Source organism: Cavia porcellus, unplaced genomic scaffold, assembly GCF_034190915.1.
Source record: "Cavia porcellus strain 051 isolate PalLab524CR breed Dunkin Hartley unplaced genomic scaffold, mCavPor4.1 scaffold_20, whole genome shotgun sequence".
In the NCBI taxonomy this organism is placed as follows: domain Eukaryota; kingdom Metazoa; phylum Chordata; class Mammalia; order Rodentia; family Caviidae; genus Cavia; species Cavia porcellus.
The window spans coordinates 14,301,695-14,314,593 of NW_026947503.1; positions in this window are offsets into that span (position 1 = coordinate 14,301,695).

Consider the following 12,899-nt stretch of genomic DNA (forward strand, 5'->3'; position numbering starts at 1 on the left):
GAATAAGCCTATTCTCTTCATGTCAAAGTCTCCAGATAGCTGGACAATTAACTTTCATTATTTTTGTAATTTAGCTCTAGTAATGTTCTTCTTGTGTAAGTGTCACTTTTTCCCACTTCAAATTATTAGAATATAATTCACTGGCTTTACAATAATTTAACTATAAATTTATTATCAATAAACATCAAAAGAGAAACTTTTAGTTTTAATAACTGATTTCTCTATATTTATTTAAATTCCTATCATCTCCTTGGTCAGGTGTCTTTCTTTTCATTTTAATGCAGACTGTTTTGTGGTTTATGAGGTTTTTTACTCACTGACTCTTCACTAAATAGCGTATACGTTTGTCAGCCTAATTAAATCTTAATTGTTGAAATGATGATTTACATACTCTTACTCTTCTGGTTAATCACTCTGGATTTTACAGCTCAACTTCTTTATGAAGTTGTCTAACTTACTTGAGTTCCTATTTTTACTCCCTTTCACCTTTTTATATAAGTTGATGTGTTTCCATATGTATAATAAAAAAGAAAAATGCACAAAATATAAATGTTCATTTTGAATAGTAATTATAATATAATCAATAATCATCATTCAAATTAAAACAATAGAAAATTGGTAGGACTCCAAAACTCCTCATGTAATATCTAACCTCTGCAACAACAATGTCCATTAACACTGGGTGCAGCCAATACATTCTGGCATGGTGCAGTCCAATAAATAACCAATATCCATGTGCATGTATTTAAGTTCACATTAATATAATTAAACTAAAATTTTACTTTTATATCACACAAGTCGCATTCAAAGTCCTTATATGTGTCTCATGTCTACTGCATGGAACAAAGAGAAAACACCTATCACTGTAGACAATTCTATTGTTATGGGCTACTCTAAGAATTTAACACTTATTGAAAACTTAAAGAATTAAACTTCACTGTTTCTCACTTGGAGAAAGAAATGAAAGAACAAACATCACTAAAAATAGAGGTCACCAAGAAGGCTGTCTCATGCTATTGGGGTCTAGCCAACTTTTTATCATTTATCATCTGTTGATTATGGTTGTTAATCATGTTATTATAATATGTTTTCACTGTTGTCCCACTTACCTGTTACAGTGCATGTTACAACATGGTGTGATGACATTTAAAAGACCTACACTTCTCCAAACCTGCATAGCATCCATTTTTATGCAGAGTGGAAAGCAAATGACTCCCAGTGTACCATGACGTGACTTACTTGCCTTGTTCTTTCATTTTATTTTCACCTTTCTGTATTCACTGTGGCAATCTTCACCTCCACTGCTCCTTCAGCATGCAGAGTGCTACCTCCTCAGCATGTTAGCACTAAATTTTGTTTCCCTTCAGAATACTGCTCAAGATGTTGGTGAATTTCTTCCCTTAGACTTAGACTTGGGACTCAGAAATTAGGCAACATTCATTTTTATTATAATTTGGATTTTTACATCTACAAATAATTTCCATGAAACAGGAATTACACACTTTTTTCAATGCTTAGAAGCAGGAACTACATACTTTTTTCAATATTTAGAATATAAGTAGCAATCAATGCATATTTATTAAAAAGACTTTGGAGATACAATCATAATTTTGAAGTTATTGCTCAGTTGAACAAGAGCTGAGAAATGCATGTTTGTAAAACAGTAGAAGATTCTTGGTAATAAACTCAAAATGTATAATCTAATGGGACAATGTTACATAAACTATCTTGTCAATATTATATATGATATTTCTCAATTAATTGAACCAGATGGTTGTGTCCTATGTCAAGCAGAATGTCTCCCTCAAAACTGCCAAATCAGGTCAGAGAAAATCTTTGTGACTGATATCAGAACAAGGCTGCTGCATATATATTACCATTTTTTTCTTTCAAGTTTCTATTCAGTGTCAATGATTGTCATTTTTCCAATCCAACTCCATGTTTGATATGAAAATAACCTGTTTTCAAGTAGTTTTATCTAGTCAGGATTTTTTGAAACTTATAAAAATGATATTATCTTACCTTCTTCCAATTATGGTTGTAAAAATATATATTAAACTTTAATGTCATAGATTTTTTTAAAAGTGTCATATATTGCATCTGACACAATATGCCATTGGAGTTGAATTCAGAGATGATGATTATCTTATTCATGAAGCTTTACTTGGGCTGTCTAACATAAATTTCTTTCTGCCCAGTGTTATATTTCAAGAATCATAGTATTTAAATATACATTTTTAAAAACCAAGAGTCACTACCTTGCTTCCCATGTTGTCTCTGGAAATCATACATTCTCAGCTATTCCAAACTAGCAGTGTACTATGCAAATGACATGAGAGAATAAAACTTCTAATTTGATGGTACCTCTCCATTTGTTGGATCTGTGCTAGAGTAGGTTACCGTGTATTCAACTGTAAACAACCACATATATTAAAAAATAAAACATATCCATTCATTTTCAATGTTCTTGTTTGCTTAGTGAGGTAGAAAAAAAATAGAAGAAAGACATTGTATTCTTTTGCTTTTTTATTTTTATAATAATTTTCATCACTTTTAATTACTTTCCCATTACAGATCAAAAGTACTTGTTTTGACTCATACTTTCAGAGGGCTCAGGCCATAGTTTGCTGACTCTGAAGTAAAAATAGCAAGCCAGAAGAACATGGAAGTGGAAAATTTCTCAACCTGTGTTAGCCAGGAAGAAGACAGAGAAGATGGAGAAGGGGACAGTATAATCCCCTATTCACTCATCTCTTCTAATGAGGCCACAATTTAATAATAGCACAGTTAGATATGTGTTAATCGGTGGATATGTGCAGCACTCCCATGATCAAATCACCTTGAACTATCTCTACCTCAGGACACTTGATCTAAACTGTTATATTCTGACCTTGGCCTCCAAAAGGCTTCTGCTTTTTTCATTATTAAAATTCATTCAGTGCATTTCTCAGAGCTGTTAAAAAAAATCTTAAAAGTTTCACTAACCACTGAAAAATCCAAGACCAAAATCTCCTCTGAGACTCAAGTTGAGCTCAAGCTGAAGGCTCTGTAAAAGTAAACAAGAGTGTTAGAGTACTAAAATATAATGGCACCAGGTAAATGTTTCCATTCTGTAAGAAAGTAATAGCAGAATAGAAAGGAATGGGTCTGAAATCCAGCAAGGAAAACATTAATCATCTGTGTCTAGCATCTGTCGAAGGTTGTGATAAAACATGCACTCCGAAGGAGTTGTGTAACCCTTCCTCTGTGACCTGGCCAATTGCAGCCCATGTGGTGTCTTTCTTAGGCTGGATCCACTCCAGCCTAAAGTTTTCTATATGAGATATGTGACATTTCTAGCATTTTCAATTTTTTAAGTTCCTCAAAGCACATTTAGTCTCACTACCACAGTTTCACCCATTACCCTTTCTGATGTTTCTAGCAGGGACCATGAGTCTGTCACATATTTTTGCATAGCCTCCAAGGGCTTCTTCTGAAATCTGGGTGGGAAATTTGTTGATAACACCAAGATTTGCTGCCAAATCAAGTAATAGCTCATTCAACTTAAAATAATTCTGTGGTGGCATCTGGATGACTGAACTTGGGGAAACACTTTCCTGGAAACCACTGAATAGGAAGAGTGGCAGGGAGCTCTGTTCTCAAAGTGAACAATTCCAAGCTTTACCTTTTTATACCTGTGGTCATTCCATGTACAGGTCTGGCTAATTCCTGATATGCTCTCGAACACCTTTTTCTAGTTCCTCAATGCAAAGCATTTGACTTCTTTTAAATGGCACTGTTTTTAGCAACCATAGTCTCAATTGCCCACATGTACATCCTTTCTGACCAGCTTGTAAAATTTTCTAATCATTCAGCTTGGGTTTTGACCCTGGTTCTTGCTTTAGGAACAATCAGTACTCATTCCTGAATCAGTGCACAACCTGAATACCAGACAGCTTTGAAATTTTCTCTACCAAATGAATTAATCCACCCTTAAAGTCAGCCTCACACAGTGAGGACATGTAAAAAAATGTAGACACTATTTTTTTTTCCAGAATAAAATGTGCATGATCTCTAGTCTATTTTCCGGTAGACTTCTCATCCCCCAGTAGTAATCTTATTAGATCTAGTTAAGCAAAATGTATGGTATAATTCAGATTAAGTGAATAAGCATGTTGTGTCTGTTTAGCAGACATCTGCATGTGATATTAATGAATAATTATAATGCAGAAATTATAGAATTAATTATTGTCTTAACTATTAAGATATAATAATTAGATGAAATGATAAATCAGAATTAGGAAAGTAAATATAAATAAGGCTAATTTTTAATGTGGTCTTATCTAATCAAGGTAAAGTAAGTTAGTGATCACATTGCTTAATAAGTGAAATTTAAAGTAGACTTACTCTCAAATGTAAAACGCTGAGCTCAAAACAAACCAAATGATGTAGTGTTTTTAAAATTCAACATTAGAGAATTACAATATTAAATTCCAATCTAAAGTAATAAAAGTGAACTATGAGCAAAATATCCACAAAGTTTCAACACTTGAAAAAATATAATGGTATTCAAAATATCCAAATATTTTCATGATTCAAAATTATTCAAATGATTACTTGACTAATAAAATAAAACTTTTAATTTCCTAAATGTAATATATTGATCTATTAACCAAATTATCAGGCTCTTTTATCTACATATATTATCCTTTTTGATGACCATAGTCTAATGAGATTTTCAATATATATGAAGATATTTGAAATTTTAATATTACTTTTGAAATCTGATTCTAGTGTAGCCTGTAATGAATTTAGATGAGAAATTTAATAACCCTAATTTACTGCAAATGAAATCATCTGAAATACTCCTGCTTGCTATTTATTGCCTGTTAGACGTATTTATATGTGAAGAACTCATTAATTTATAACAGGTACTACAAAATCAATGTCAGTGTATCTTATGATGATATTAATTTTTTAGAAGTAAATAAAGCAACCACAGTTAAATATTTATTTTTATATGTTCTTCAATACAAATGAAACATAGTAAAATACATTCCGAGAGATCTATAAAGTAGACTCATTTTGGTATGAGCTCATACATTTCAAGGATATTGTTAGTTATCTTTATCATTTGAATGAAAAATAATTCTATCATGGTAAACAAATATATGGGTTTGAAGCTAGAGGGGTTATTAGAGGTCTTTAGAATATTGTTTCTGGTTAATAGTAGTTTAATTTCTGCTTAAAATTTAATTACATTTGTGAATATTTTTAAATCAAACACTGCAAGAAATGTCTGTAACTGAAGAAATTGACTTTATATTTCATAGCAATAAAGAAAAAAACAACATGGGGACCTGCAAAAGTTTACAGCAAGGGCAGGGTAGAACAGGCTAATTGTATGGCTTAAGGTGGTATCAGATAATTTGAGAAAAGCTCAAGGAGCAAAGATTTTGCTCAGTAATACACAGTCAGGATATGGAGGCATTTTATTTATTCATATCCTAGTAAATATCATCTATAAGATGAGATGAATGAAGATAGATTCAAATAGTACATTATTAATGACTTATTCTGTCTCTGAGGAGGAACAGAAACAATATTTTATGTATATAGATAATTATAAAAGCAATTTTATTACCTTGGTCTATCAGAGACTGGGTAATCCCACATTGATTGTCTGTATCCTGTCCCTAGTAGCTACTCAGCCCATGAAGTTCAAGGTTCAGAACAATTGAGACCACAGACTCAGCCTCAGCCCAAAACTGAAGACCTGAAAGTTTTCTGGAAAGTTACTGCTATCAAAGTGCACAGAAAGACTGAAAAAACTTGGGGGTCTGATATCCACACAAATGGGCTTGACCAGGGACACAATCATTCAAGAAGAATTGGGCACACAATTTGTAGCTGATTCCTGTCTTATTTGATTTTATTTTATCTGGCGTTCAAGCCCCTTTCATTAGTGCTAAATAGATTCTGGGCAGTCTTTTCTTCTCACTTCACTGATCTGCATGCTGTTCACCTTTGGAATCGCATCCACAAGCACATGCACACAGACCCAGGAAAGGGCTTTACTAATACATTAGACACCTCTCTCGATGAGGCTCAAGCATCGCTACTAAGACTTCCAGTTTAAGTCAGAATAAAGAAGCATTCAGTTATTCTGTAATTTTAGCATTATTAAGGTTTATATCTTTATCACAGCATAATTATTTGCCTTTTATCTTAATCTCTCTTGGCCCCTGATGTGACATGTCTCATGCCAAGGAATTGTATGATTGATTGTGTTCAACAGAATACAAAGAGCTAACTATGAGACTAGGACAGGTCCAGGATTTCAGAGGCTACTTTCTATCATGCAGTATAGATATATAAAATAATTACAGTATATTATGATGGTGCAATAAAAATCAAAGGCTATTATTTTTCTCTTTAGAAATATAGAAATGAAAATAAAAGAATTCTACAGATACACTCTATATGTATATATTTTTCTGCATTTTTGCTGCAGTGTTTCATCTCATTAATAAAAGATATCACACAACATAGTCTAGATATGCTTCCTGAATGCTTAGTGCTAGTTCTTTATCTCAATTAAAATAAAAAAAAATCTAACTTAGTAATTGTTAACCAGTACTGTATGAAAGCAAGATACATAAATTTGATTCTAATGAAAGATTCTTAAACCCAATCACCATTTGAATAAATTAAGAATTTATTTTATACATGTAATGCTATAAAAAGTGATTCCTTTGGAAAACAATATAGAAGAAATAATTTTAAAGTTATAAATGTCACATTTATAGATGAAATTATAATAAGTGCACATATTTTGAAAGTAAACTTTACTTGCATAGGTAAATTTATATAGAAGCATCTAATAATCCTATGATTTTTTCCAGTTTTTTTGAAACAGGATATTGAGATGCAGTTTAGATTGACATTAAAGTGCATAGCTGACACTGTGTAATACTCACAGAGATCCTCCTGCCTCAGTCTCCCAAGTGCTGAGATTGCAAGTATGTACCACCACACTTGGCAATCTTATGATTTTTTGAAAGAAATTTTTGCCATGTTTTGTACCATATAAAATATTATGAATGTTTTTCAATAAGAAAATGTTTAGCAATCATCTTATTCTCTTAAGCAAAAGAGACAACTTTTATGAAATGGATAACATATCCTTCATTCTCTTATTTCAGTGCTGGGTATCAAACTCAGGCCTTTGTACATGCTAAGAAAGCCCTCTCAGCTACATATGCATTCCAATAAAATTTTTAAAAAGTGACCAATTACCAAAAAGGATTCAAGAAATATAAAAAGTTTTAATATTCCTATACTAAGTAAAAAGAAGTTTTTCTAAGTTCAAAATTTTACCAGAGAAACTTTAACATCCATGATTCCAAATAGGAAATTTAATCATATTTTTAAATACATAATATGATTCCAGAATGTATAATGCATTATTTGAAAATTGAAAATATTTACATAAACTATTCAAAGACTTTGAAGAAGTCAACTATAGGTTATGTCTAATCTGAAAGTTCAAAATACAATATGTTCCAAAATTTAAAATATTTTTTGAACTGACACAATATCTCAACTGGTAAATTTCACAGTGTCATTTAACAAACACAGCTCAAATTCAGATACACCAAAATTTTTATATAAAATATCTTCAAGTAATAAATATAAGGTGGTTTTGAAGCAAAAATAAAATTTTTATGTAGACTTCATCTTTATTGTGTATCTCATTGAGTATATGCACATATTCTAAAATATCCAACAGTCTTAAAATACTTTGGTCTCAAGAATTATAGATCAGAAGGCAGTAAGTATTCAATCTCTGTTATAGTTTGTTGATAATAAAAGTAGAAAGGAATATACTACAGTGGGGAAAAATTCCATACTAGGTCAGTGTTCCTTATGAATACAGATAGCAAGAGTCCTTAGCCAAGTTTTAGCATCCAAATTCAACAGTGTATAAAAATTACTATATATCATGATGGCATAAAACTTATCCAGGAACACAAATTAAATATAATATTTACAATCAATCAATATATTTCAGCAAATAAATAAAATGAAAGGGGAAACATATATCAGTTTTTCGATAGATTTAGCTAAGGCATTTGAAAAAAACTCATAAAATAGTGTAAGCAGTAACTTTTCATTCTGATTAAAGGCATCGATGGAAACCATATCTTTAATTTTATTCTATGATGAATAATTCAATGATTTGTACTGTGTTCTTGAAAACAGCAAGAATTCCTAAGTTTGATAACTGTGGGAGAGGGTATTGGAGGGTCTTTTTAGCACAATAAAGTAAATAAAAGAAATAGAACACATAAATTTAGAAATGAGAAGATAAAATCCCTTCAATCTTTAAAATATATGAATTTTATTATACATTTAATAATACTTTTTATCACTTCAATAGGAACTTTGGAGAGAGGAATGCAATGCAGGCTTTATTCTTCCATCATCATTTCTTTAGTCAGTAGTAGAATCTTATTTTTTCCAAATTATCACAGAAATAGAACCAATATCCATTCTTCTTTTGTCTACCTTCAATACAGTTTCCATCCAAGAAGTCAAGCAATCATTTTAGAAAAAAGTCATCATCTTTGTATTATTTGAGAATTATAATGATTTCCTTCTTGATTAAGGATTAAATCAGACAAACTTATTTCCTTGGTACCTTGTAGCACATGAAGGTCCCATGTGATATTCAATTGATCTTACTCATATTGTAGCTTCAATGGATTTTTCCAGTCCCATAGCCCGGTGATTTTTCTGTATCAGGGATACAGAGCTGTTTCGTTTCCTGGGATGTTGTGCACCTCACCGTTAGTGTAATCTTTCATATGTATTTTCAACTAAAATTTCATCTTAGGAATGGTACTTTAAATTCCGGAGATAAATAGTTATCAGTTATATATTATTTTATTTTTTTATTTTTTAAATTATTTTTATTTTAAAAAACAGGTTAAAAAGGTAGAAACAATACAGAATTTCAGAAAAAATAAACAGTAAGAACTCACCAATCGATAAGTTACATACCATCATCTTAGAAATAGTTGCTGGAGTTACAAAATTAAAGCATACAAAGTGATATTCAAACAATGAAAGTACAAACAATTCTGTTCAACAAACCAACAAGAACTTAGTTTATGGTTATCAGTCCTCCACACTTGTTTTTTTTTTTTTTTTATCTTAAAGAGAGTAAGATTAAACATAACAAAACAGTTTATAAAGAAACATAGATTTCAAAGCAAGTCCACTGGAGATCTTCACTGTCTATCTTATTTTCTCTAGTTTTCTTCCAAATAGTTGTCCCCATCTTCACACACGTTGAATATATACTGAACATGATAGAACTAATCAGATCATTACAGGATGATGAAGGCTTTTTAGGTCTTCAAGACTTGATTTTGGGGAAGTCAATAATGTCTACCATAATGTTTCTCAGTCTCTTCATAACAGCTATCATTATCTTTATGTAAGCTGAAATTGACATACGAGACTAGACTAATATCACTCTGAAGAGTGAATAATAGTATTGCTAGATTTCACATTGTAATACTATAGAATTAGTGCTGGATTTCTTAGTGTCTCTTCTTCTTCAGAGCATCCGTTTATTACATTATGTATTATATAATCTGTACCTGTAAATAGTTTAGAAATTCTTCCCATGTGTGAATCTCTACATGTATATCTATCCTTTCTGTATTATAGGGAAAAACAGATCAAAACAAGACAACAAAATAAATTTCTAGAAAAATATGAAATGAGAAAGACATATAGGACTACAATATTAGGTAATCTGCAGTAGTTACTATGCTTTCTCTAGTTATTTTCAACAGAATTGCCTACATTATCAGGCATAAGATAATTGAACATAATATTACATAACTATTTTAATAAAAACACAACTTTGAAGATATTGTAGGACTTGAAAGCAGTTAATAAACAAAACCAGAATGGATATCTTCCATATCTTGTCATCTTCAGAGTAGTTGCCTCTACTCTTAGACTTAATACTATCAAGCATACCAAATTTGAATGAACTCAGTTGAGGCTAAACAGCGGTCTAACAAACCAGCTTCAACTAAGATCAGTCATGGTAAGACAATGTAAGTCATACAGGGTTTCAGTGTAAGTTAATAGGAAATTAAGGACAGTTACCGTGGTATAACCTGCTACTTTTGGGTTAGCTGTCTGTTCCCTCAAATCTAATATGAGTCTACAGGCCAGAACAAAATATAATCAAACTAAACAGAGCAATAAGACTACTGTAACTTTAAAATCCTGATGCACTGTTAACAATATCCTCTGCCTTTCTTTTTTACACAATTTATCCCTTTTACCTTTCTCAGTTTCTTTGTATATTTTGGGTCCCACTAATTCCTTTAGTAGATTAAGGGGCCAACCTGTTATCTAACGAGTGTTGCTGAACCTTTCTACCCCTGAGCTTGATCTTGTACTCCTTTACTTGCTAAAATCCCAAGGTTTTCATTCCTTCTGGCTGTGTAGTTCTACACCGCCCCAAATTGTCATAGCTTTCCAATCTATCTGCATCTGTTGGATGAGTTGTCCATATTTCTCTGGTGTCCTGTCACATATAGCATTGTTTTCTCATCTTTGGCTCTGAGTTTATTATCCCTTTCAGGTTGAGTATATCTCTTATTCAGAGCATCTCGATAGATCCTGCCTCCTAATCTACTCTGCCTGTTTTTTGTTTGTTTGTTTGTTTGTTAATGTATCAGGGTTATCTATATTAAAGATTATAGCTTGCTGTCTCTGCCTCATTTCTGCTATTTTATTCTTCTGTCATTATTTGTCCACTTTACTCCTTCCCACTGTCTGCCCCATTCATTGAGGCCTCTCTCTCACTGTGGGTGGAATGTTGGTATTTTTTTCTCTCTCTGTTTGAAATGTCCTTGAGTATTTTTTGTAGGGCTGGATTGGTGGCCATTAACTTCCAGAATCTCTCCTTGTCTGGGAAATACCTTGTTTTTCCATTAATTTTGAGAAGGAGTTTTCTGGGTACAGTCTTGGTTGGAGGTTATTTTCTTTCAGGGCTTGGACTATGTCCCCAGACTTTTCTCTATTTGAGAGTTTGTGTTGATAAATCTGTTGTTATTTTGATAATTTTTCCTTTGTAGGTAATATGCTTCTTTTCTCTGGCTGCTTTTAATATACTATTCTTATGATGGATTTCTGGAATCTTGATCTGTTTTGGTTGTAGGTGGCTAGAGTTCTGTATATCTCATTTATCTGGATATCATTTTTTCCCCAATGCTTGGGAAGTTTTCCTTAATTATATCTGTGAATAGTCTTTGTAGTTCACTTGTAGTTACTCCTGCTACTTCACTCATGTTTTTTATTCTTAAGTTATAAATCCTCTTGTCATCTTCTAGGCTTTGTGCTTTTTCTTCTTGGTTCCTTGTTATTTTTAAGAGATCTTTTGTTTCACAATCACACACCATAAATCTCTCTTCAAGTTTCAAAAGACTAACTTTAGTTTCTGACAAAGCATTTTGCCAGCTTTCGATGGAGTTTTTAGTTTCCTGGTAATCTCTTTGGATCTGTTTTACATAGTCTAGATTTTGATTACATTCTTGATCAAAGGTTTCTCTTCATTTTCTGAGTTCCTCTGTTCTTGCATCTGTGTTCTCGCATCTGTATTCTCTTGGGAGGGGCTTATTGTTTCTTTAATTAATCATTTTATATTTTGCCTTGCTTGGATCAGAAGCACAGTTTTAAATTCATCTATGAGGTCATGATGGTAGGTATTTCTTTATGTCCACTGATGCTCTATCTAACATTACATGATCACTGCATTGTTTCTCTTCTGTATGTATATCTCCTGGGCTTATTTTTCCAGGGTTAGAGGCTGCAGGTTTTTTTTTTTTTTTTCTATCTCTTGTCATGTTTCTGGTATTTTTCAGACAGGTGTGTCCAGGGGATCTCTGGCCTTCTCTGTACTGCTTAGGGTCTTCCCAAAGTGTGCTGACTTGGTTTTGCTGCCCTCCCCAATTTGCTGCTATCTGAGGTATGTTAAACTCTCTCCCAGGGGCTCAGGATTGTGTGGGGACACTCACCCCAGGCTTCCCAATCCAGAGTTCAGGGTACAGGTAGGCAGGCCCAATTCCCAAAGCTGGTTGATTATGGCAGAAAACTGGAAGGTTCTGGTTCTGTATTTTTGATTATTGTCTGAAGATGTATTTTCAGAAGCAGCTTCTTTGGGCTCCTTTCATGGTGGTGGCTCCATGGAGCTTCATTCATGTGGGCCTGGCAGTGGCAAAGATACTCTTGCTCACCGGGGTACCTCGGGGGCACTCTGGTGGCTGGGGCCTGCTCAGTGCTGGTACTACGGGATTGGGTCCTTGTTTGAGCAGCAAGTGTGAAGGTGGTGTTGCATTTCAGCAGGTCCAGTCCTGCACCCACAAAGCCACAACACAGCCTCCTCCTTGCACCCTCTGGAACACGCCCTGGGGAGGGGGCAAAGTTGGCAGAGGTGGCGGAGGCAGCAGCAGTGTTGGTGGCAGCGGTGGTGGTGGTGAGAGAGTAGGCAGCTGGTGGGTACTGAGTCATTCCACTCACCCAGCCTCCGGCAGGCCCCTTGTGGCAGAGTCAGAGGTGGCGGCTGGAGTGTGGTGGCACGGGGATGGCCTGTCTTGCAGGCAGCCTGGAGGCGCTCAGGGATGCACAGTGGCATGGCCAGCTGGCCAGGAATGAATGTTTGATTGGTTTTTCTCACATTAGTTTCTCTTGGGACAAGAGAATTCCTCTCCCTCTGTTTGGGGCTCCCCATGTTGTATTATGTTGAGTTCTAAATTGACTATCTCCTATATTCTTAGAACAGTTGTATTTTCTCTCATACAATTTACCACTTTTTAACATTATGCTTA